The sequence below is a fragment of the Heterodontus francisci genome, chromosome 22 (assembly GCF_036365525.1).
Source record: "Heterodontus francisci isolate sHetFra1 chromosome 22, sHetFra1.hap1, whole genome shotgun sequence".
Taxonomy (NCBI): Eukaryota; Metazoa; Chordata; class Chondrichthyes; order Heterodontiformes; family Heterodontidae; genus Heterodontus; species Heterodontus francisci.
This window is the reverse complement of record NC_090392.1, coordinates 81646167-81671363: the sequence shown is the minus strand read 5'-3', so window position 1 is coordinate 81671363 and position 25197 is coordinate 81646167. Positions and strand designations below refer to the sequence as shown.

Genomic DNA, 25197 nt, shown 5'->3' with positions numbered 1-25197 from the left:
ACATGGTTTTGTGAAAGGGAAATCATGTTTGACAAATTTGCTAGACTTCTTTGAGAATATAACAAGCAGAGTTGATAAAGGCGAACCGGTAGATGTAGCATATTTGGATTTCCAGAAGGCATTCAATAAGGTGCCACATAAAAGATTATTGCACAAGATAGGAGCTCACAGTATTGGGGGTAATGTATTAGCATGGATTGAGGATTGGTTAACACACAGAAGACAGAGAATCGGGATTAATGGGTCTCTTTCAGGTTGGAAAGACATAACTAGTGGAGTGCCACAAGGATCAGTCCTAGGGCTTCAATTATTTACTATCTATATTAAAGACTTGGAGGGGGCGGCAGAGTGTAATATATCCAAATTTACTGACAATACAAAAATAGGTGGGAGGGCATGTTGTGATGAGGACATAAGGAATCTGCAAGGGGATATAGATAGGTTGAGTGAGTGGGCAAAAACTTGGCAGATGGAGTTTAATGTAGGAAAGTGTGAGGTCATACACTTTGGTAGGAAGAATCGAAAAGCAGACTATTATTTAAATGGAGAGAGACTTCAAAAAAGTGCAGCACAGAGGGATCTGGGTGTTCTTGTGCATGAAACACAAAAGGTTAGCATGCAGGTGCAGCAAGTTATTAAGAAAGTAAATTGAATTTTGGTCTTTATTGCTGGGGGGTTGGAGTTTAAAAATAGGAAAGTCTTGTTACAACTGTACAGGGTGTTGGTGAGGCTGCATCTGGAGTACTGCGTACAGTTTTGGTCCCTGTATTTAAGAAAGGATATACTGACATTGGAGGCAGTTCAGAAAAGGTTCACTAGGCTGATTCCTGGGATGAAGGAGTTGACTTATCAAGAACGGCTAAGCAGGTTAGGCCTTTATTCAATAGAGTTTAGAAGAATGAGAGGTGATCTTATTGAAACATACAAGATTCTGAGGGGGCTTGACAGGGTAGATGTTGAGAAGATGTTGAGATGTGAAGGAATTTCTTCTCTCAGAGGGTAGTGAATGTCTGCAATTCTCTACCCCAGGGAGTTGTGGAGGCTAGATCACTGAAAGTATTTAAAGAGGAGGTAGATAGATTTTTGAAATATCGGGGAGTTGAGGGCTACGAGGAGCTGGCACGAAAGAGGAGTTGAGGTCTGGGGCACATCAGCCATGATCTTATGAATGGCGGGGCAAGCTTGAGGGGACGAATGGCCTACTCCTGCTCCTATTTCTTATGTCCTTATGTTATCAATTTTTCTCGCGCATTTGGATGCCACACTCAATCAAATGTGGCCTTGATGTCAAGGGCAGTCACTCTCACTCTCACCTCACCTCCTTTAATCTGCCTATGTCCCTTTGCAACTTCCTGCTCCCATCTAGATTACCCACTGTTGAATGAAAGCAGGATTAAAACCTGACTACCCAACCCGACCCCGACCAAACCCGACTACATGTGTTGTGTTCGGGTCGGGTGAGATCTGTATTCAGCACCCAACATGCGGGCTCAACACAGGTCGGGCTGGACTGTTTTGTTTTGTATTGTTTTTGTTTTAGTCTATGATCTTTTTCTGTTTCAAAAATATGTTTGTTAATTTTGGGTCGGTCGGGCATTTAAAAAAATGAAAGGACTCGGACCCTGGTCGGGTTCGGTTTGGCTGTTGTCGGGTCGGGCCCGGGTTGGGTTCGGGTTGGCTGTTGTCGGGTCGGGCCCGGGTTGGGTTTGGGTTGGCTGTTGTCGGGTCGGGCCCGGGTCAGGTTCGGGTCGGGTTTGGTTTGGCTGTTGTCGGGTCAGGCCCGGGTTGGGTTCGGGTCGGCTGTTGTTGGGTTGGGCTCGGGTCGGGTTCGGGTCGGGTTTTAATTTTATACCCGAGCCAGGATTTAAGCAGGATTGGTCTCAGTTGCCTGGCAACACTCTGGTGTAGAATCACACAAAGAGATACAGGGCTGATGGGGCCCATGGTTGTCGCGTGAGTCAGCCCTTCCCCCAGGAGAGGAGTGGGGCAAGTAAGAACATATTTTTACATAACTCCAACTACAACAACAACTTGTATTTATATAGCACCTTTAACGTAACAGAACGTTTCAAGGCATTTCACAGGAGTTTTATCAAATTAAAATAAGACACTTAGACACATAAGGAAATATTAGGCCAAATGATCAAAAGCGTTTTAAAGGAGGTGAGAGATGTAAGGAGGGAATTGCAGAGTTTAGGGACCAGACAGCTGAAGGCACAGCCACCAATGGTGGAGTGATTAAAATTGGGAAGCTCAAGAGGTCTGAAGTGGAGAACGCACCAATATCTTAGAGGGTTGTGGAGTTGGAGGAGATTACAGAGATAGGGAGTCATGAGGCCATGAAGGGATTTGAAAACAAGGATGAGAATTCTAAAATCAAGACATTGCTTAACCGGGAGCCAGCGTAGGTCAGGGAGCACAGGGGCAATGGTGAAGGGGGCTGGAATTATCCAGGCCCTTTGGGAATGGGTGTGGAGACGGGAAGGCTGGCAAAATGGCACAGGATGAGGTGCCTGACAATATCCAGCTGCCGTGCCTTTCTGCTAGCAGCGGAACAGTTAGTGGATCGGTCGCCTGTCGGGAGGCCAATTGAGCCACTTTCCGCCTCCGCAGATATTCCTACCGTGTCGGGGAGACCTGCTGCCATGTGGAGAGACTGTTCAGTGAAACCTGGCAGCCTCCCGATGGGCTCTGGTGGGGGGTGCCTCCTTTTTGGGCAATCCATGGTCCCTGGAGAGGGCCCCCTGGCAGCAAAGGCCGCCCATGCAGCAACGGCACTGTTGGTACTTAACAAACCCCACCCCCCCTCCATGCCCCCACCCCCCCGATCGCCAGGGCCTGCTTCCCTGGCCCTGGCATTCCCCAACATTATTTACCCCTCCTCGAGGACACCCGGCCATTGAGGTGCCCTCGACCTGCAGTTGCAGCCTCAGCACTGGCCTCTGCTAGCACTGGTGCTGCTGAGAAGGTTGGGCTATTGGCCCTCTGCTTGGGCCAGTAGCTCTTGGGGGTTGGATTGTGGCCCTGGTCATAGCCACTCACTTGGCCGTCGCCGGTTATTTGCCTCCCCAGTTCCCGCCACCTGCTGTAATGAGGTGGCCTCCTGCTTTCAGCCCTGGATGTGGGATTTCTTCAGTCCCAGTAAAATCCAGCCCCAGGACTTGGTGCAAGTCAGAGCAGCAGAGTTTTGAATGACCTCAATTTACTAAGGGTAGAAAATGAAAGGCCAACCATCAGAGTGTTGGAATATTCAAGTCTAGACACAATGGAGACATGTTGAGGGTTTCAGTAGAAAAGCTGAGGCAGGGGTGGAGCCAGGCAATGGAACAACATTAAAATTCCTTTCTATAAAGTAGTTGTAAAATAGCTGATGTTGCTGGGAATGGTAAGACATACAATCCAGTATAATACCCTCGCCCTGAGTCTGTCCAGGCCTTAAAGCCGAGATTAAAATCTCCTACCTTTGTCTCTGGGAATCAGTCACAACATTGCCCAGGCAGAGGCCTCCTTGCCCAGGAACTGATATTCAATTGCGCCAAGCCCCAGGAAGCTTTCTGCTGTAAAACATTGGGCAGTGAGCTCCTGAATGGGCGCCTAACACTCGGCCCCTGAATTACTGACCATTAGCAATAAATGAGCAGTTCTTTATTCACTAAACCAAAAGCAAAATACTGTGGATGCTGGAAATCTGAAGTAAAAACAGAAAATGCTGGAAATACTCAGTAGGTCTGACAGCATCTGTGGAGAGAGAAACAGAGTTAACGTTTCAGGTCGATGACTTATGCCAGTATTTTATTCACAGGTACCTGCCAATAATTGTGCTGTGCTCTTTAATTCTCAGGCCCTCACACTCACCTCCTTTTCTCAGTCTTCTATTGTGCCTTGCAGAAATGAGGTGAACTCTATCAATCTTTAAGCAGGCAGTCTCAGACACAGCTCTGGCCAGGGGTCAATCTTGAAGGGACAATCAGTGTATCAGAGACTGGCAGACCTGCCCTGTGTGTGTGTGAGTGTGTGTTTTTTTATTTATTTATTTAGAGATACAGCACTGAAACAGGCCCTTCGGCCCACCGAGTCTGTGCCGACCAACAATCACCCATTTATACTAATCTTACAGTAATCCCATATTCCCTACCACCTACCTACACTAGAGGCAATTTTATCATGGCCAATCTACCTATCAACCTGCAAGTCTTTGGCTGTGGGAGGAAACCAGAGCGCCCGGTGGAAACCCACGCGGTCACGGGGAGAACTTGCAAACTCCGCACAGGCAACACCCAGAACCGAACCCGGGTCCCTGGAGCTGTGAGGCTGTGGCGCTAACCCAATTGAATTCCCCCTCACCCCCGAAGCCATTGCTTTCTGTCCCAGCCACAAAATAATAAACCCCACCATCTCCAGACAGACCAGTAACAGTGAGAGAAAGCGCAGGAGTGCACGGGGCAGGGCAGCCTGGGGTAGGACAGACTGGGCAGGGCAGACTGGACAGGGCAGACTGAGGTAGGGCAGCCTGGGGTAGGACAGACTGGGCAGGGCAGACTGGACAGGGCAGACTGAGGTAGGGCAGCCTGGGGTAGGACAGACTGGACAGGGCAGACTGGGCAGGGCAGACTGGACAGGGCAGACTGGGGTAGGACAGACTGGGCAGGGCAGACTGGGGTAGGACAGACTGGGCAGGGCAGACTGGGCAGGGCAGACTGGGGTAGGGCAGACTGGGCAGGGCAGACTGGACAGGACAGACTGGGCAGGGCAGACTGGGGCAGGGCAGACTGGGGTAGGACAGACTGGGCAGGGCAGGGCAGACTGGGCAGGGCAGACTGGGGCAGGGCAGACTGGGGTAGGACAGACTGGGCAGGACAGACTGGGCAGGGCAGAATGGGGTAGGGCAGACTGGGCAGGGCAGACTGGGGTAGGGCAGACTGAGGTAGGGCAGACTGGGGTAGGGCAGACTGGGGTAGGACAGACTGGGCAGGGCAGACTGGGGCAGGGCAGACTGGGCAGGGCAGACTGGGGTAGGGCAGACTGAGGTAGGGCAGACTGGGGTAGGGCAGACTGGGGTAGGAGAGACTGAGGTAGGGCAGACTGGGCAGGGCAGACTGGGGCAGGGCAACTGGACAGGGCAGACTGGACAGGACAGACTGGGCAGGACAGACTGGGCAGGGCAACTGGACAGGGCAGACTGGGGTAGGGCAGACTGAGGTAGGGCAGACTGGGGTAGGGCAGACTGGGGTAGGGCAGACTGAGGTAGGGCAGACTGGGCAGGGCAGACTGGGGCAGGGCAACTGGACAGGGCAGACTGGACAGGACAGACTGGGCAGGACAGACTGGGCAGGGCAACTGGACAGGGCAGACTGGGGTAGGGCAGACTGGACAGGGCAGACTGGGCAGGACAGACTGGGCAGGGCAGACTGGGCAGGGCAACTGGACAGGGCAGACTGGGCAGGACAGACTGTGCAGGGCAACTGGACAGGGCAGACTGGACAGGACAGACTGGGCAGGACAGACTGGGCAGGGCAACTGGACAGGGCAGACTGGGGTAGGGCAGACTGGACAGGGCAGACTGGGCAGGACAGACTGGGCAGGGCAGACTGGGCAGGGCAACTGGACAGGGCAGACTGGGGTAGGGCAGACTGGGCAGGGCAGACTGGGCAGGGCAACTGGACAGGGCAGACTGGGGTAGGGCAGACTGGACAGGACAGACTGGGCAGGGCAGACTGGGCAGGGCAACAAGACAGGGCAGACTGGGGTAGGGCAGACTGGACAGGGCAGACTGGGCAGGACAGACTGGGCAGGGCAGACTGGGCAGGGCAGACTGGGCAGGACAGACTGGGTAGGGCAGACTGGGGTAGGGCAGACTGGACAGGGCAGACTGGGCAGGACAGACTGGGGTAGGGCAGACTGGGCAGGACAGACTGGGGTAGGGCAGACTGGGCAGGGCAGACTGGGCAGGGCAGACTGGACAGGACAGACTGGGGTAGGGCAGACTGGGCAGGGCAGACTGGGCAGGACAGACTGGGCAGGACAGACTGGGGTAGGGCAGACTGGACAGGGCAGACTGGGCAGGGCAGACTGGGCAGGACAGACTGGGTAGGGCAGACTGGGGTAGGGCAGACTGGACAGGGCACACTGGGCAGGACAGACTGGGGTAGGGCAGACTGGGCAGGACAGACTGGGGTAGGGCAGACTGGGCAGGGCAGACTGGACAGGACAGACTGGGGTAGGGCAGACTGGGCAGGGCAGACTGGGCAGGACAGACTGGGCAGGACAGACTGGGGTAGGGCAGACTGGACAGGGCAGACTGGGCAGGGCAGACTGGGCAGGGCAACTGGGCAGGACAGACTGTGCAGGGCAACTGGACAGGACAGACTGGGCAGGGCAGACTGGGCAGGGCAACTGGACAGGTCAGACTGGGCAGGGCAACTGGACAGGGCAGACTGGACAGGACAGACTGGGCAGGGCAACTGGACAGGGCAGACTGGACAGGACAGACAGGGCAGGGCAACTGGACAGGGCAGACTGGACAGGACAGACTGGGCAGGGCAACTGGACAGGTCAGACTGGGCAGGGCAACTGGGCAGGGCAACTGGACAGGTCAGACTGGGCAGGGCAACTGGACAGGGCAGACTGGACAGGACAGACTGGGCAGGGCAACTGGACAGGGCAGACTGGACAGGACAGACTGGGCAGGGCAGACTGGACAGGACAGACTGGACAGGACAGACTGGGCAGGGCAACTGGACAGGGCAGACTGGACAGGACAGACTGGGCAGGGCAACTGGACAGGGCAGACTGGACAGGACAGACTTGGCAGGGCAGACTGGACAGGGCAACTGGACAGGGCAGACTGGGTAGGGCAGACTGGGGTAGGGCAGACTGGACAGGGCAGACTGGGCAGGGCAGACTGGGGTAGGACAGACTGGGGTAGGGCAGACTGGACAGGACAGACTGGGGTAGGGCAGACTGGGTACATTACATCAGTGTTTCTGATTGCAGACATAGAGGGTTCCAGGAAATCCTGCTGTTTAATATCCTGGCTCTTCGGGGCGGGTTGTATCGATTGGAGTTTATCAGCTGATGCATTGCAGTCTGTGCTGCAGTGAGGTCCCATTCCCAGAGATTGACATTCTCACAGCATTCTGACCATTGCACAGATACACTTCCGATTTGCAGATAAAGCGAGTGAAATATCGAAAGGCAAATCGAGCGAGAGCATCAGAGGCGACAGCGGTGCAGGTAAGAAATAGCAGAGAAGGCATGAAGCCAGGGGTGTCTGCGAATAGAGAGAGGAGAGGGGAAGGGGAGAGGAGAGGGAGAGGGAGAGGGAGAGCGGGAGAAAGAGGGAGAGGGAGAAGAGAGGAGGGGATGGGGGAGAAGGGGGGATTGGGGGAGGGAGAGGGAGAGGAGGGCAAGGGAGAGGAGGGGAGGGGAGATGGAGAGAAGCAGAACTGAAAATACCAAACTGGAAGGGGAAAGGATTCAAATTAAAACAGAGAATAGAGAGAGGAAGGGAAGGGGTGAATGAGGGAGAGAGAATGAGAGATGGAGGGAGAGGAGAAATTGCAGGAATACTGCAGCTGTCGACAAATTTAACCTAGAAAAGGATCTTTTAAAATAAACAAAGATCCGGAGCAAAGGCAGAGATGAAACTGAAATAAATCCTAGATCGATGCTTTGCAATTCCTGTTGATTTTAAATGTAAATTTACTGCGAATTAATATCGAGGTGTTTTGTTCAGTCTGAGGAATGTGGGCGGATCTGGACAAGTTACTGCAGATTTCTTTTTTTAATTTGTTCTCGGGATGTGAGCATCGCTGGCAAGGACAGCATTTATTGCCCATCTCTAATTTCTCTTGAGAAGATGATTAGCTGCCTTCTTGAACCCCTGTCCATGTGGTGTAGGTACGCCCACAGTGTTTTTTCTCTGTAGCAGTTTGATATAACTGAGTGGATTGCTGCACCATTGCAGAGGGCAGTTAAGAGTCAATCACATCACTTTGGATCTGGAGTCACATTTCGGCCAGACTGGGTAAGGATGTGTAGCTTTCCTCCATTGAAGGAAGTTAGTGAGCTAGATGGGTTTTTAACAACATGATCATTATGAATGAGACTAGCATTTTATTCCAGATTTATTTATTTAATTGAATTTAAATTCCCCCAGCTGCTGTGGTGGGGTTTGAACTCATGACTCCAGAACATTAGTCCAAGCTTCTGCATTACTAGTCCAGTAACATTGTCATCCCCAAAATCAAAGCAAAATACTGCAGATGCTGGAAATCTGAAATAAAAACAGAAAGTGCTGGTAATACTCAGCAGGTCTGGCAGCATCTTTGGAGAGAGAAGCCGAGTTAACGTTTCAGGTCAGTGACCCTTCATCAGAACCCTCACAATTGCTTACATTGTGGGAAAGCGTGGAGGCAAAGCAAGGTATGTGGGTAATAAGACGCAGGGGGCACAAAGTGGGCAGTGAAATAGGCAAACAATTTCTGGGATTCAACCTGGGAAGATATCTGTCAACTTGTGACATTAGGGTGAGTCTCCAAACCCCCAAACCCAACCCCAGAACCAAACACTGCCTGGCCCCCATCTGCCTTATTCTGTGCATGGGGAAAGTCACAGTTTCATAACTGATTCTGGCTTTTGAACAATTATTGTGTTTTTTTTAAATTTCCTTTTCTGTAATTTTCCTTTTGTTGGGAACATCTTTTACTTGAGCACCCTGACAACCCGCCAAGTATCCCTGCCCCCAAACCATTCCTGACCTCCCCCTGATAACCAGTCCCTGCCAAGCATCCCTGCTCCTCCAACCATCCCCGAACCTCGACCCTCCCCTGACCATCGCTGAGGCCCTCCAACTCCACTGACCTCATTTCATATCAGTACACTTGCATGTTTTACTGATGCAATATGTGCATGGAGTGTATATCATTGTACTGCAGCTGTTGACACGATGCTGCAAACTGGTATATTTGTACTGCTGTGTTATGGCTTGTGAGCAGGGTCCATGGTTTGATTAAATCTTCCCTTGAGTTGGTGGAGCTGCAAGAACCCGAGGCATTTTTGTGTATTTGCTGAGAGGAACTTAGCGATGTAGCTATTGAAGTAAATAAAGAACTTACATTTATATATAGAGCGTCCACAACCTCAGGATAGTCCAAAGTGTTTTCCAATGACTTTTGAAGTGTATTCACTATTGCAATGGAGGAAGTGCAGCAGCCAATTTGCACACAGCAAGATCCCAGAAACAATAATGACCAGCTAATGTGTTTTAGTGTTGTTGGTCAAGGGATAGATATTGAGCCCAGGGAGACTTCCTTTTGAATATTATTGTGGGATCTTTTACATTCACCTGCAAGTGCAGACAGGGCCTCAATTTAACCTCTCATCTGAAAAAACAGCACCTCAAACACTGCATTGTTACCTCAGTACTGAAACTCCGACAGTGCGGCGCTCCCTCAGTACTGACCCTCCAACAGTGCGGCGCTCCCTCAGTACTGACCCTCAGACAGCGCGGCGCTCCTTCAGTACTGTCCCTCCGACAGCGCGGCACTCCCTCAGTACTGACCCTACAACAGCGCGGCACTCCCTCAGTACTGACCCTCCGACAGTGCAGCACCCGCTCAGTACTGACCCTCAGTCAGCGCGGCACTCCCTCAGCACTGACCCTCCAACAGCGCGGCGCTCCCTCAGTACTGACCCTCCAACAGCGCGGCGCTCCCTCAGTACTGACCCTCTGACTGTGCAGCGCTCCCTCAGTACTGTCCCTCCAACAGCGCGGCGCTCCCTCAGTACTGACCCTCCGATAGTACGGTGCTCCCTCAGTACTGTCCCTCCGACAGCGCGGCGCTCCCTCAGTACTGACCCTCCGACAGCGCGGCGCTCCCTCAGTACTGTCCCTCCGACAGCGCGGCGCTCCCTCAGTACTGTCCCTCCGACAGCGCGGCGATCCCTCAGTACTGACCCTCCGACAGCGCGGCACTCCCTCAGTACTGACCCTCCGACAGTGCAGCGCTCCCTCAGTACTGTCCCTCCAACAGCGCGGCGCTCCCTCAGTACTGACCCTCCGACAGTGCAGCACTCCCTCAGTACTGACTCTCAGACAGCGCGGCGCTCCCTCAGTACTGTCCCTCCGACAGCGCGGCGCTCCCTCAGTACTGTCCCTCCGACAGCGCGGCACTCCCTCAGTACTGACCCTCCGATAGTGCGGCGCTCCCTCAGTACTGTCCCTCCGACAGCGCGGCGCTCCCTCAGTACTGTCCCTCCGACAGCGCAGCACTCCCTCAGTACGGTCCCTCCAACATTGCGGCGCTCCCTCAGTACTGTCCCTCCGACAGTGCAGCGCTCCCTCAGTACGGTCCCTCCAACAGCACGGCACTCCCTCAGTACTGACCCTCCAACAGCGCGGCGCTCCCTCAGTACTGACCCTCCAACAGTGCGGCGCTCCCTCAGTACTGTCCCTCCGACAGCGCGGCGCTCCCTCAGTACTGACCCTCCGACAGTGCAGCGCTCCCTCAGTACTGTCCCTCCGACAGCGCGGCACTCCCTCAGCACTGACCCTCCAACAGCGCGGCGCTCCCTCAGTACTGACCCTCCAACAGCGCGGCGCTCCCTCAGTACTGACCCTCTGACTGTGCAGCGCTCCCTCAGTACTGTCCCTCCAACAGCGCGGCGCTCCCTCAGTACTGACCCTCCGATAGTACGGTGCTCCCTCAGTACTGTCCCTCCGACAGCGCGGCGCTCCCTCAGTACTGACCCTCCGACAGCGCGGCGCTCCCTCAGTACTGTCCCTCCGACAGCGCGGCGCTCCCTCAGTACTGTCCCTCCGACAGCGCGGCGATCCCTCAGTACTGACCCTCCGACAGCGCGGCACTCCCTCAGTACTGACCCTCCGACAGTGCAGCGCTCCCTCAGTACTGTCCCTCCAACAGCGCGGCGCTCCCTCAGTACTGACCCTCCGACAGTGCAGCACTCCCTCAGTACTGACTCTCAGACAGCGCGGCGCTCCCTCAGTACTGTCCCTCCGACAGCGCGGCGCTCCCTCAGTACTGTCCCTCCGACAGCGCGGCACTCCCTCAGTACTGACCCTCCGATAGTGCGGCGCTCCCTCAGTACTGTCCCTCCGACAGCGCGGCGCTCCCTCAGTACTGTCCCTCCGACAGCGCAGCACTCCCTCAGTACGGTCCCTCCAACATTGCGGCGCTCCCTCAGTACTGTCCCTCCGACAGTGCAGCGCTCCCTCAGTACGGTCCCTCCAACAGCACGGCACTCCCTCAGTACTGACCCTCCAACAGCGCGGCGCTCCCTCAGTACTGACCCTCCAACAGCGCGGCGCTCCCTCAGTACTGACCCTCTGACTGTGCAGCGCTCCCTCAGTACTGACCCTCTGACTGTGCAGCGCTCCCTCAGTACTGACCCTCCGACAGTGCTGCACTCCCTCAGTACTGACCCTCCAACAGCGCGGCGCTCCCTCAGTACTGACCCTCTGACTGTGCAGCGCTCCCTCAGTACTGACCCTCCAACAGCGCGGCGCTCCCTCAGTACTGTCCCTCCGACAGCGCGGCGCTCCCTCAGTACTGTCCCTCCGACAGCGCGGCGCTCCCTCAGTACTGACCCTCCGACAGTGCAGCGCTCCCTCAGTACTGTCCCTCCGACAGCGCGGCGCTCCCTCAGTACTGACCCTCCGACAGTGCAGCGCTCCCTCAGTACTGTCCCTCCAACAGCGCGGCACTCCCTCAGTACTGTCCCTCCAACAGCGCGGCGCTCCCTCAGTACTGACCCTCCGACAGTGCAGCGCTCCCTCAGTACTGTCCCTCCGACAGCGCGGCGCTCCCTCAGTACTGACCCTCCGACAGTGCAGCGCTCCCTCAGTACTGTCCCTCCAACAGCGCGGCACTCCCTCAGTACTGTCCCTCCAACAGCGCGGCGCTCCCTCAGTACTGACCCTCCGACAGTGCAGCGCTCCCTCAGTACTGTCCCTCCGACAGCGCGGCACTCCCTCAGTACTGACCCTCCGACAGCGCGGCGCTCCCTCAGTACTGACCCTCCGATAGTGCGGCGCTCCCTCAGTACTGACCCTCCGACAGCGCGGCGCTCCCTCAGTACTGACCCTCCGACAGCGCGGCGCTCCCTCAGTACTGACCCTCCGACAGTGCAGCACCCCCTCAGTACTGACCCTCAGACAGCGCGGCACTCCCTCAGTACTGACCCTCCGACAGTGCAGCACTCCCTCAGTACTGTCCCTCCGACAGCGCGGCGCTCCCTCAGTACTGTCCCTCCAACAGCGCGGCACTCCCTCAGTACTGTCCCTCCAACAGCGCGGCACTCCCTCAGTACTGACCCTCCGACAGCGCGGCGCTCCCTCAGTACTGACCCTCCGATAGTGCGGAGCTCCCTCAGTACTGACCCTCCGATAGTGCAGCACTCCCTCAGTACTGACCCTCCGACAGTGCAGCACCCCCTCAGTACTGACCCTCAGACAGCGCGGCACTCCCTCAGTACTGACCCTCCGACAGTGCAGCACCCCCTCAGTACTGACCCTCAGACAGCGCGGCGTTCCCTCAGTACTGACCCTCCAACAGTGCGGCGCTCCCTCAGTACTGACCCTCCAACAGCGCGGCGCTCCCTCAGTACTGACCCTCCGACAGTGCAGCGCTCCCTCAGTACTGTCCCTCCAACAGCGCGGCACTCCCTCAGTACTGTCCCTCCAACAGCGCGGCGCTCCCTCAGTACTGACCCTCCGACAGTGCAGCGCTCCCTCAGTACTGTCCCTCCGACAGCGCGGCACTCCCTCAGTACTGACCCTCCGACAGCGCGGCGCTCCCTCAGTACTGACCCTCCGATAGTGCGGCGCTCCCTCAGTACTGACCCTCCGACAGCGCGGCGCTCCCTCAGTACTGACCCTCCGACAGCGCGGCGCTCCCTCAGTACTGACCCTCCGACAGTGCAGCACCCCCTCAGTACTGACCCTCAGACAGCGCGGCACTCCCTCAGTACTGACCCTCCGACAGTGCAGCACTCCCTCAGTACTGTCCCTCCGACAGCGCGGCGCTCCCTTAGTACTGTCCCTCCAACAGCGCGGCACTCCCTCAGTACTGTCCCTCCAACAGCGCGGCACTCCCTCAGTACTGACCCTCCGACAGCGCGGCGCTCCCTCAGTACTGACCCTCCGATAGTGCGGAGCTCCCTCAGTACTGACCCTCCGACAGTGCAGCGCTCCCTCAGTACTGTCCCTCCGACAGCGCGGCACTCCCTCAGCACTGACCCTCCAACAGCGCGGCGCTCCCTCAGTACTGACCCTCCAACAGCGCGGCGCTCCCTCAGTACTGACCCTCTGACTGTGCAGCGCTCCCTCAGTACTGTCCCTCCAACAGCGCAGCGCTCCCTCAGTACTGACCCTCCGATAGTACGGTGCTCCCTCAGTACTGTCCCTCCGACAGCGCGGCGCTCCCTCAGTACTGACCCTCCGACAGCGCGGCGCTCCCTCAGTACTGTCCCTCCGACAGCGCGGCGCTCCCTCAGTACTGTCCCTCCGACAGCGCGGCGATCCCTCAGTACTGACCCTCCGACAGCGCGGCACTCCCTCAGTACTGACCCTCCGACAGTGCAGCGCTCCCTCAGTACTGTCCCTCCAACAGCGCGGCGCTCCCTCAGTACTGACCCTCCGACAGTGCAGCACTCCCTCAGTACTGACTCTCAGACAGCGCGGCGCTCCCTCAGTACTGTCCCTCCGACAGCGCGGCGCTCCCTCAGTACTGTCCCTCCGACAGCGCGGCACTCCCTCAGTACTGACCCTCCGATAGTGCGGCGCTCCCTCAGTACTGTCCCTCCGACAGCGCGGCGCTCCCTCAGTACTGTCCCTCTGACAGCGCAGCACTCCCTCAGTACGGTCCCTCCAACATTGCGGCGCTCCCTCAGTACTGTCCCTCCGACAGTGCAGCGCTCCCTCAGTACGGTCCCTCCAACAGCACGGCACTCCCTCAGTACTGACCCTCCAACAGCGCGGCGCTCCCTCAGTACTGACCCTCCAACAGCGCGGCGCTCCCTCAGTACTGACCCTCTGACTGTGCAGCGCTCCCTCAGTACTGACCCTCTGACTGTGCAGCGCTCCCTCAGTACTGACCCTCCGACAGTGCTGCACTCCCTCAGTACTGACCCTCCAACAGCGCGGCGCTCCCTCAGTACTGACCCTCTGACTGTGCAGCGCTCCCTCAGTACTGACCCTCCAACAGCGCGGCGCTCCCTCAGTACTGTCCCTCCGACAGCGCGGCGCTCCCTCAGTACTGTCCCTCCGACAGCGCGGCGCTCCCTCAGTACTGTCCCTCCGACAGCGCGGCGCTCCCTCAGTACTGTCCCTCAGACAGCGCGGCACTCCCTCAGTACTGACCCTCAGACAGCGCGGCGCTCCCTCAGTACTGACCCTCCAACAGCGCGGCGCTCCCTCAGTACTGTCCCTCCGACAGCGCGGCGCTCCCTCAGTACTGTCCCTCCGACAGCGCGGCGCTCCCTCAGTACTGTCCCTCCGACAGCGCGGCGCTCCCTCAGTACTGACCCTCCGACAGTGCAGCGCTCCCTCAGTACTGTCCCTCCAACAGCGCGGCACTCCCTCAGTACTGTCCCTCCAACAGCGCGGCGCTCCCTCAGTACTGACCCTCCGACAGTGCAGCGCTCCCTCAGTACTGTCCCTCCGACAGCGCGGCGCTCCCTCAGTACTGACCCTCCGACAGTGCAGCGCTCCCTCAGTACTGTCCCTCCAACAGCGCGGCACTCCCTCAGTACTGTCCCTCCAACAGCGCGGCGCTCCCTCAGTACTGACCCTCCGACAGTGCAGCGCTCCCTCAGTACTGTCCCTCCGACAGCGCGGCACTCCCTCAGTACTGTCCCTCCAACAGCGCGGCACTCCCTCAGTACTGTCCCTCCAACAGCGCGGCACTCCCTCAGTACTGACCCTCCGATAGTGCGGCGCTCCCTCAGTACTGACCCTCCGACAGCGCGGCGCTCCCTCAGTACTGACCCTCCGACAGCGCGGCGCTCCCTCAGTACTGACCCTCCGACAGTGCAGCACCCCCTCAGTACTGACCCTCAGACAGCGCGGCACTCCCTCAGTACTGACCCTCCGACAGTGCAGCACTCCCTCAGTACTGTCCCTCCGACAGCGCGGCGCTCCCTCAGTACTGTCCCTCCAACAGCGCGGCACTCCCTCAGTACTGTCCCTCCAACAGCGCGGCACTCCCTCAGTACTGACCCTCCGACAGCGCGGCGCTCCCTCAGTACTGACCCTCCGATAGTGCGGAGCTCCCTCAGTACTGACCCTCCGATAGTGCAGCACTCCCTCAGTACTGACCCTCCGACAGTGCAGCACCCCCTCAGTACTGACCCTCAGACAGCGCGGCACTCCCTCAGTACTGACCCTCCGACAGTGCAGCACCCCCTCAGTACTGACCCTCAGACAGCGCGGCGTTCCCTCAGTACTGACCCTCCAACAGTGCGGCGCTCCCTCAGTACTGACCCTCCAACAGCGCGGCGCTCCCTCAGTACTGACCCTCCGACAGTGCAGCGCTCCCTCAGTACTGTCCCTCCAACAGCGCGGCACTCCCTCAGTACTGTCCCTCCAACAGCGCGGCGCTCCCTCAGTACTGACCCTCCGACAGTGCAGCGCTCCCTCAGTACTGTCCCTCCGACAGCGCGGCACTCCCTCAGTACTGACCCTCCGACAGCGCGGCGCTCCCTCAGTACTGACCCTCCGATAGTGCGGCGCTCCCTCAGTACTGACCCTCCGACAGCGCGGCGCTCCCTCAGTACTGACCCTCCGACAGCGCGGCGCTCCCTCAGTACTGACCCTCCGACAGTGCAGCAGCCCCTCAGTACTGACCCTCAGACAGCGCGGCACTCCCTCAGTACTGACCCTCCGACAGTGCAGCACTCCCTCAGTACTGTCCCTCCGACAGCGCGGCGCTCCCTTAGTACTGTCCCTCCAACAGCGCGGCACTCCCTCAGTACTGTCCCTCCAACAGCGCGGCACTCCCTCAGTACTGACCCTCCGACAGCGCGGCGCTCCCTCAGTACTGACCCTCCGATAGTGCGGAGCTCCCTCAGTACTGACCCTCCGATAGTGCAGCACTCCCTCAGTACTGACCCTCCGACAGTGCAGCACCCCCTCAGTACTGACCCTCAGACAGCGCGGCACTCCCTCAGTACTGACCCTCCGACAGTGCAGCACCCCCTCAGTACTGACCCTCAGACAGCGCGGCGTTCCCTCAGTACTGACCCTCCAACAGTGCGGCGCTCCCTCAGTACTGACCCTCCAACAGCGCGGCGCTCCCTCAGTACTGACCCTCCGACAGTGCAGCACCCCCTCAGTACTGACCCTCAGACAGTGCGGCACTCCCTCAGTACTGACCCTCCGACAGTGCGGCACCCCCTCAGTACTGACCCTCTGACAGTGCGGCACCCCCTCAGTACTGACCCTCAGACAGCGCGGCGCTCCCTCAGTACTGACCCTCAGACAGCGTGGCGCTTCCTCAGTACTGACCCTCAGACAGCGCGGCACTCCCTCAGTACTGACCCTCCGACAGTGCGGCACCCCCTCAGTACTGACCCTCAGACAGCGCGGCGCTCCCTCAGTACTGTCCCTCCGACAGCGCAGCACTCCCTCAGTACTGACCCTCAGACAGCGCGGCGCTCCCTCAGTACTGTCCCTCCGACAGCGCGGCACTCCCTCAGTACTGACACTCCGACAGCGCGGCACTCCCTCAGTACTGACACTCCGACAGCGCGGCGCTCCCTCAGTACCGACCCTCAGACAGCAGGGCGCTCCCTCAGTACTGACCCTCCGAAAGCGCGGCGCTCCCTCAGTACTGACCCTCAGACAGCGCGGCACTCCCTCAGGACTGACCCTCCGACAGTGCGGCACTCCCTCAGTACTGACCCTCAGACAGCGCGGCACTCCCTCAGGACTGACCCTCCGACAGTGCAGCACCCCCTCAGTTCTGACCCTCAGACAGCGCGGCGCTCCCTCAGTACTGACCCTCCGATAGTACGGTGCTCCCTCAGTACTGTCCCTCCGACAGCGCGGCGCTCCCTCAGTACTGACCCTCCGACAGCGCGGCGCTCCCTCAGTACTGTCCCTCCGACAGCGCGGCGCTCCCTCAGTACTGTCCCTCCGACAGCGCGGCGATCCCTCAGTACTGACCCTCCGACAGCGCGGCACTCCCTCAGTACTGACCCTCCGACAGTGCAGCGCTCCCTCAGTACTGTCCCTCCAACAGCGCGGCGCTCCCTCAGTACTGACCCTCCGACAGTGCAGCACTCCCTCAGTACTGACTCTCAGACAGCGCGGCGCTCCCTCAGTACTGTCCCTCCGACAGCGCGGCGCTCCCTCAGTACTGTCCCTCCGACAGCGCGGCACTCCCTCAGTACTGACCCTCCGATAGTGCGGCGCTCCCTCAGTACTGTCCCTCCGACAGCGCGGCGCTCCCTCAGTACTGTCCCTCCGACAGCGCAGCACTCCCTCAGTACGGTCCCTCCAACATTGCGGCGCTCCCTCAGTACTGTCCCTCCGACAGTGCAGCGCTCCCTCAGTACGGTCCCTCCAACAGCACGGCACTCCCTCAGTACTGACCCTCCAACAGCGCGGCGCTCCCTCAGTACTGACCCTCCAACAGCGCGGCGCTCCCTCAGTACTGACCCTCTGACTGTGCAGCGCTCCCTCAGTACTGACCCTCTGACTGTGCAGCGCTCCCTCAGTACTGACCCTCCGACAGTGCTGCACTCCCTCAGTACTGACCCTCCAACAGCGCGGCACTCCCTCAGTACTGACCCTCCGACAGTGCTGCACTCCCTCAGTACTGACCCTCCAACAGCGCGGCGCTCCCTCAGTACTGACCCTCTGACTGTGCAGCGCTCCCTCAGTACTGACCCTCCAACAGCGCGGCGCTCCCTCAGTACTGTCCCTCCGACAGCGCGGCGCTCCCTCAGTACTGTCCCTCCGACAGCGCGGCGCTCCCTCAGTACTGACCCTCCGACAGTGCAGCGCTCCCTCAGTACTGTCCCTCCGACAGCGCGGCGCTCCCTCAGTACTGACCCTCCGACAGTGCAGCGCTCCCTCAGTACTGTCCCTCCAACAGCGCGGCACTCCCTCAGTACTGTCCCTCCAACAGCGCGGCGCTCCCTCAGTACTGACCCTCCGACAGTGCAGCGCTCCCTCAGTACTGTCCCTCCGACAGCGCGGCACTCCCTCAGTACTGACCCTCCGACAGCGCGGCGCTCCCTCAGTACTGACCCTCCGATAGTGCGGCGCTCCCTCAGTACTGACCCTCCGATAGTGCGGCGCTCCCTCAGTACTGACCCTCCGACAGCGCGGCGCTCCCTCAGTACTGACCCTCCGACAGCGCGGCGCTCCCTCAGTACTGACCCTCCGACAGTGCAGCACCCCCTCAGTACTGACCCTCAGACAGCGCGGCACTCCCTCAGTACTGACCCTCCGACAGTGCAGCACTCCCTCAGTACTGTCCCTCCGACAGCGCGGCGCTCCCTCAGTACTGTCCCTCCAACAGCGCGGCACTCCCTCAGTACTGTCCCTCCGACAGCGCGGCACTCCCTCAGTACTGACCCTCCGACAGCGCGGCGCTCCCTCAGTACTGACCCTCCGATAGTGCGGAGCTCCCTCAGTACTGACCGTCCGATAGTGCAGCACTCCCTCAGTACTGACCCTCCGACAGTGCAGCACCCTCTCAGTACTGACCCTCAGACAGCGCGGCACTCCCTCAGTACTGACCCTCCGACAGTGCAGCACCCCCTCAGTACTGACCCTCAGACAGCGCGGCGTTCCCTCAGTACTGACCCTCCAACAGTGCGGCGCTCCCTCAGTACTGACCCTCCAACAGCGCGGCGCTCCCTCAGTACTGACCCTCCGACAGTGCAGCACCCCCTCAGTACTGACCCTCAGACAGTGCGGCACTCCCTCAGTACTGACCCTCCGACAGTGCGGCACCCCCTCAGTACTGACTCTCTGACAGTGCGGCACCCCCTCAGTACTGACCCTCAGACAGCGCGGCGCTCCCTCAGTACTGACCCTCAGACAGCGTGGCGCTTCCTCAGTACTGACCCTCAGACAGCGCGGCACTCCCTCAGTACTGACCCTCCGACAGTGCGGCACCCCCTCAGTACTGACCCTCAGACAGCACGGCGCTCCCTCAGTACTGTCCCTCCGACAGCGCAGCACTCCCTCAGTACTGACCCTCAGACAGCGCGGCGCTCCCTCAGTACTGTCCCTCCGACAGCGCGGCACTCCCTCAGTACTGACACTCCGACAGCGCGGCACTCCCTCAGTACTGACACTCCGACAGCGCGGCGCTCCCTCAGTACCGACCCTCAGACAGCAGGGCGCTCCCTCAGTACTGACCCTCCGAAAGCGCGGCGCTCCCTCAGTACTGACCCTCAGACAGCGCGGCACTCCCTCAGGACTGACCCTCCGACAGTGCGGCACTCCCTCAGTACTGACCCTCAGACAGCGCGGCACTCCCTCAGGACTGACCCTCCGACAGTGCAGCACCCCCTCAGTTCTGACCCTCAGACAGCGCGGCGCTCCCTCAGTACTGACCCTCCGACAGCGCAGCACTCCCTCAGTACTGACCCTCCGACAGTGCAGCACCCGCTCAGTACTGACCCTCAGTCAGCGCGGCGCTCCCTCAGTACTGACCCTCAGACAGCAGGGCGCTCCCTCAGTACTGACCCTCCAACAGCGCAGCACTCCCTCAGCACTGACCCTCCGACATTGCGACACTCCCTCAGCACTGACCCTCCGACATTGCGGCAATCCCTCAGCACTGACCCTCCAACAGTGCGGCACTCCCTCAGTACTGACCCTCCGACAGCGCGGCACTCCCTCAGTACTGACCCTCCAACAGTGCAGCACTCCCTCAGTACTGACCCTCAGACAGCGCGGCGCTCCCTCAGTACTGTCCCTCCGACAGCGCGGCACTCCCTCAGTACTGACCCTCCGATAGTGTGGCACTCCCTCAGTACTGTCCCTCCGACAGCGCGGCACTCCCTCAGTACTGACCCTCCGACAGCGCGGCGCTCCCTCAGTACTGACCCTCCGATAGTGCGGCGCTCCCTCAGTACTGACCCTCCGATAGTGCGGCGCTCCCTCAGTACTGACCCTCCGACAGCGCGGCGCTCCCTCAGTACTGACCCTCCGACAGCGCGGCGCTCCCTCAGTACTGACCCTCAGACAGCGCGGCACTCCCTCAGTACTGACCCTCCGACAGTGCAGCACTCCCTCAGTACTGTCCCTCCGACAGCGCGGCGGTCCCTCAGTACTGTCCCTCCAACAGCGCGGCACTCCCTCAGTACTGTCCCTCCGACAGCGCGGCACTCCCTCAGTACTGACCCTCCGACAGCGCGGCGCTCCCTCAGTACTGACCCTCCGATAGTGCGGAGCTCCCTCAGTACTGACCCTCCGATAGTGCAGCACTCCCTCAGTACTGACCCTCCGACAGTGCAGCACCCTCTCAGTACTGACCCTCAGACAGCGCGGCACTCCCTCAGTACTGACCCTCCGACATTGCAGCACCCCCTCAGTACTGACCCTCAGACAGCGCGGCGTTCCCTCAGTACTGACCCTCCAACAGTGCGGCGCTCCCTCAGTACTGACCCTCCAACAGCGCGGCGCTCCCTCAGTACTGACCCTCCGACAGTGCAGCACCCCCTCAGTACTGACCCTCAGACAGTGCGGCACTCCCTCAGTACTGACCCTCCGACAGTGCGGCACCCCCTCAGTACTGACTCTCTGACAGTGCGGCACCCCCTCAGTACTGACCCTCAGACAGCGCGGCGCTCCCTCAGTACTGACCCTCAGACAGCGTGGCGCTTCCTCAGTACTGACCCTCAGACAGCGCGGCACTCCCTCAGTACTGACCCTCCGACAGTGCGGCACCCCCTCAGTACTGACCCTCAGACAGCGCGGCGCTCCCTCAGTACTGACCCTCAGACAGCACGGCGCTCCCTCAGTACTGTCCCTCCGACAGCGCAGCACTCCCTCAGTACTGACCCTCAGACAGCGCGGCGCTCCCTCAGTACTGTCCCTCCGACAGCGCGGCACTCCCTCAGTACTGACACTCCGACAGCGCGGCACTCCCTCAGTACTGACACTCCGACAGCGCGGCGCTCCCTCAGTACCGACCCTCAGACAGCAGGGCGCTCCCTCAGTACTGACCCTCCGAAAGCGCGGCGCTCCCTCAGTACTGACCCTCAGACAGCGCGGCACTCCCTCAGGACTGACCCTCCAACAGTGCGGCACTCCCTCAGTACTGACCCTCAGACAGCGCGGCACTCCCTCAGGACTGACCCTCCGACAGTGCAGCACCCCCTCAGTTCTGACCCTCAGACAGCGCGGCGCTCCCTCAGTACTGACCCTCCGACAGCGCAGCACTCCCTCAGTACTGACCCTCCGACAGTGCAGCACCCGCTCAGTACTGACCCTCAGTCAGCGCGGCGCTCCCTCAGTACTGACCCTCAGACAGCAGGGCGCTCCCTCAGTACTGACCCTCCAACAGCGCAGCACTCCCTCAGCACTGACCCTCCGACATTGCGACACTCCCTCAGCACTGACCCTCCGACATTGCGGCAATCCCTCAGCACTGACCCTCCAACAGTGCGGCACTCCCTCAGTACTGACCCTCCGACAGCGCGGCACTCCCTCAGTACTGACCCTCCAACAGTGCGGCGCTCCCTCAGTACTGACCCTCCGACAGTGCAGCACTCCCTCAGTACTGACCCTCAGACAGCGCGGCGCTCCCTCAGTACTGTCCCTCCGACAGCGCGGCACTCCCTCAATACTGACCCTCCGATAGTGTGGCACTCCCTCAGTACTGACCCTCCGATAGTGCGGCGCTCCCTCAGTACTGTCCCTCCGACAGCGCGGCACTCCCTCAGTACTGACCCTCCGATAGTGCGGCGCTCCCTCAGTACTGTCCCTCCGACAGCGCGGCGCTCCCTCAGTACTGACCCTCCGACAGCGCAGCACTCCCTCAGTACTGACCCTCCGACAGTGCAGCGCTCCCTCAGTACGGTCCCTCCAACAGCGCGGCGCTCCCTCAGTACTGACCCTCCGACAGTGCAGCACCCCCTCAGTACTGACCCTCAGACAGCGCGGCACTCCGTCAGTACTGACCCTCCGACAGTGCAGCACCCCCTCAGTACTGACCCTCAGACAGCGCTGCGTTCCCTCAGTACTGACCCTCCAACAGCGCGGCGTTCCCTCAGTACTGACCCTCCAACAGTGCGGCGCTCCCTCAGTACTGACCCTCTAACAGCGCGGCGCTCCCTCAGTACTGACCCTCCGACAGTGCGGCACCCCCTCAGTACTGACCCTCCGACAGTGCAGCTCCCCCTCAGTACTGACCCTCAGACAGTGCGGCACTCCCTCAGTACTGACCCTCCGACAGTGCGGCACCCCCTCAGTACTGACCCTCAGACAGCGTGGCGCTTCCTCAGTACTGACCCTCAGACAGCGCGGCACTCCCTCAGTACTGACCCTCCGACAGTGCGGCACCCCCTCAGTACTGACCCTCAGACAGCGCGGCGCTCCCTCAGTACTGACCCTCAGACAGCACGGCGCTCCCTCAGTACTGTCCCTCCGACAGCGCAGCACTCCCTCAGTACTGACCCTCAGACAGCGCGGCGCTCCCTCAGTACTGTCCCTCCGACAGCGCGGCACTCCCTCAGTACTGACACTCCGACAGCGCGGCACTCCCTCAGTACTGACACTCCGACAGCGCGGCGCTCCCTCAGTACCGACCCTCAGACAGCAGGGCGCTCCCTCAGTACTGACCCTCCGAAAGCGCGGCGCTCCCTCAGTACTGACCCTCAGACAGCGCGGCACTCCCTCAGGACTGACCCTCCGACAGTGCAGCACCCCCTCAGTTCTGACCCTCAGACAGCGCGGCGCTCCCTCAGTACTGACCCTCCGACAGCGCAGCACTCCCTCAGTACTGACCCTCCGACAGTGCAGCACCCGCTCAGTACTGACCCTCAGTCAGCGCGGCGCTCCCTCAGTACTGACCCTCAGACAGCAGGGCGCTCCCTCAGTACTGACCCTCCAACAGCGCAGCACTCCCTCAGCACTGACCCTCCGACATTGCGACACTCCCTCAGCACTGACCCTCCGACATTGCGGCAATCCCTCAGCACTGACCCTCCGACAGTGCGGCACTCCCTCAGTACTGACCCTCCGACAGCGCGGCACTCCCTCAGTACTGACCCTCCAACAGCGCGGCGCTCCCTCAGTACTGACCCTCCGACAGCGCAGCACTCCCTCAGTACTGACCCTCCGACAGTGCAGCACCCGCTCAGTACTGACCCTCAGACAGCGCGGCGCTCGCTCAGTACTGACCCTCAGACAGCAGGGCGCTCCCTCAGTACTGACCCTCCAACAGCGCAGCACTCCCTCAGCACTGACCCTCCGACATTGCGGCACTCCCTCAGCACTGACCCTCCGACATTGCGGCAATCCCTCAGCACTGACCCTCCGACAGTGCGGCACTCCCTCAGTACTGACCCTCCGACAGTGCGGCACTCCCTCAGCATTCCCTCAGTACTGACCCTCCGACATTGCGGCACTCCCTCAGCACTGACCCTCTGACAGTGCGGCACTCCCTCAGCACTGACCCTCCGTCAGTGCGGCACTCCCTCAGGACTGACCCTCCGACAGTGCGGCACTCCCTCAGGACTGACCCTCCGACAGTGCGGCACTCCCTCAGTACTGACCCTCCGACAGTGCGGCACTCACTCAGGACTGACCCTCCAACAGCGCGGCACTCCCTCAGTACTGACCCTCCGACAGCGCAGCGCTCCCTCAGTACTGACCCTCCGACCGCGCAGCGCTCCCTCAGTACTGACCCTTCAACAGTGCAGTACTGACCCTCCGACAGTGCAGCACTCCCTCAGTACTGACCCTCAGACAGCACGGTGCTCCCTCAGTACTGACCCTCTGACAGCGCGGCGCTCCCTCAGTACTGACCCTCCAACAGTGCAGTACTGACCCTCCGACAGTGCAGCACTCCCTCAGTACTGACCCTCAGCACGGTGCTCCCTCAGTACTGACCCTCCGACAGCGCGGCACTTCCTCAGTACTGACCCTCCGACAGTGCAGCACTCCCTCAGCACTGACCCTCTGTCAGTGCGGCACTCCCTCAGCACTGACACTTTGTCAGTGCGGCACTCCCTCAGCACTGACCCTCTGGCAGTGCTGCACTCCCTCAGTACTGACCCTCTGACAGTGCTGCACTCCCTCAGTACTGACCCTCTGACAGCGCGGCGCTCCCTCAGTACTGACCCTCCAACAGTGCAGTACTGACCCTCCGACAGTGCAGCACTCCCTCAGTACTGACCCTCAGCACGGTGCTCCCTCAGTACTGACCCTCCGACAGCGCGGCACTTCCTCAGTACTGACCCTCCGACAGTGCAGCACTCCCTCAGCACTGACCCTCTGTCAGTGCGGCACTCCCTCAGCACTGACACTTTGTCAGTGCGGCACTCCCTCAGCACTGACCCTCTGGCAGTGCTGCACTCCCTCAGTACTGACCCTCTGACAGTGCTGCACTCCCTCAGTACTGCATTGGGTTGTCAGCCCGTATTATGTTCAGATTTCTGGAGTAGGACTCACAACTCTGACTCAGCAGGGGGTCCGTACTGAGCCACGGTTGATAGCCACAAATAGCTGGCCTGGGACATAATGGAAAGCATTTGGAAGGGTTAAGGGCAGTAGAATCACCTTTATTGTCCTTGCTGGCGCCAGAGAGACCATTATTATTCATATCCCTTTCGCAACTGATGACTGTGGGAGGCTGGACACACATGGAGCCAGGTTCAAGATGACGGCACAGTGGCGCAGGGGTTAGCACCGCAGCCTTACAGCTCCAGGGACCCGGGTTCGATTCCGGGTACTGCCTGTGTGGAGTTTGCAAGTTCTCCCTGTGTCTGCGTGGGTTTCCTCCGGGTGCTCCGGTTTCCTCCCACACGCCAAAAGACTTGCAGGTTGATAGGTTAATTGGCCATTATAAATTGTCACTAGTATAGGTAGGTGGTAGGGAAATAGAGGGACAGGTGGGGATGTTTGGTAGGAATATGGGATTAGTGTAGGATTAGTATAAATGGGTGGTTGATGTTCGGCACAGACTCGGTGGGCCGAATGGCCTGTTT

General features: G+C 59.6%; 1 protein-coding gene across 2 annotated transcripts in view; it reads left to right on the top strand.

Moving 5' to 3' along the window:
• Nucleotides 1–7045: 7045 nt before the first annotated feature.
• The window catches only part of LOC137381492 (thy-1 membrane glycoprotein-like), a 37035-nt gene continuing 18883 nt past the window's right edge, over nucleotides 7046–25197 (top strand). The window contains exon 1 of one of the 2 annotated variants that reach the window (XM_068054170.1): nucleotides 7046–7233. The gene's annotated coding sequence lies outside the window, so the exon portion shown is untranslated. Of the gene's footprint in view, nucleotides 7234–7927; nucleotides 8027–25197 lie in introns of those variants that run through there. The other variant, XM_068054171.1, reaches the window with a different exon arrangement.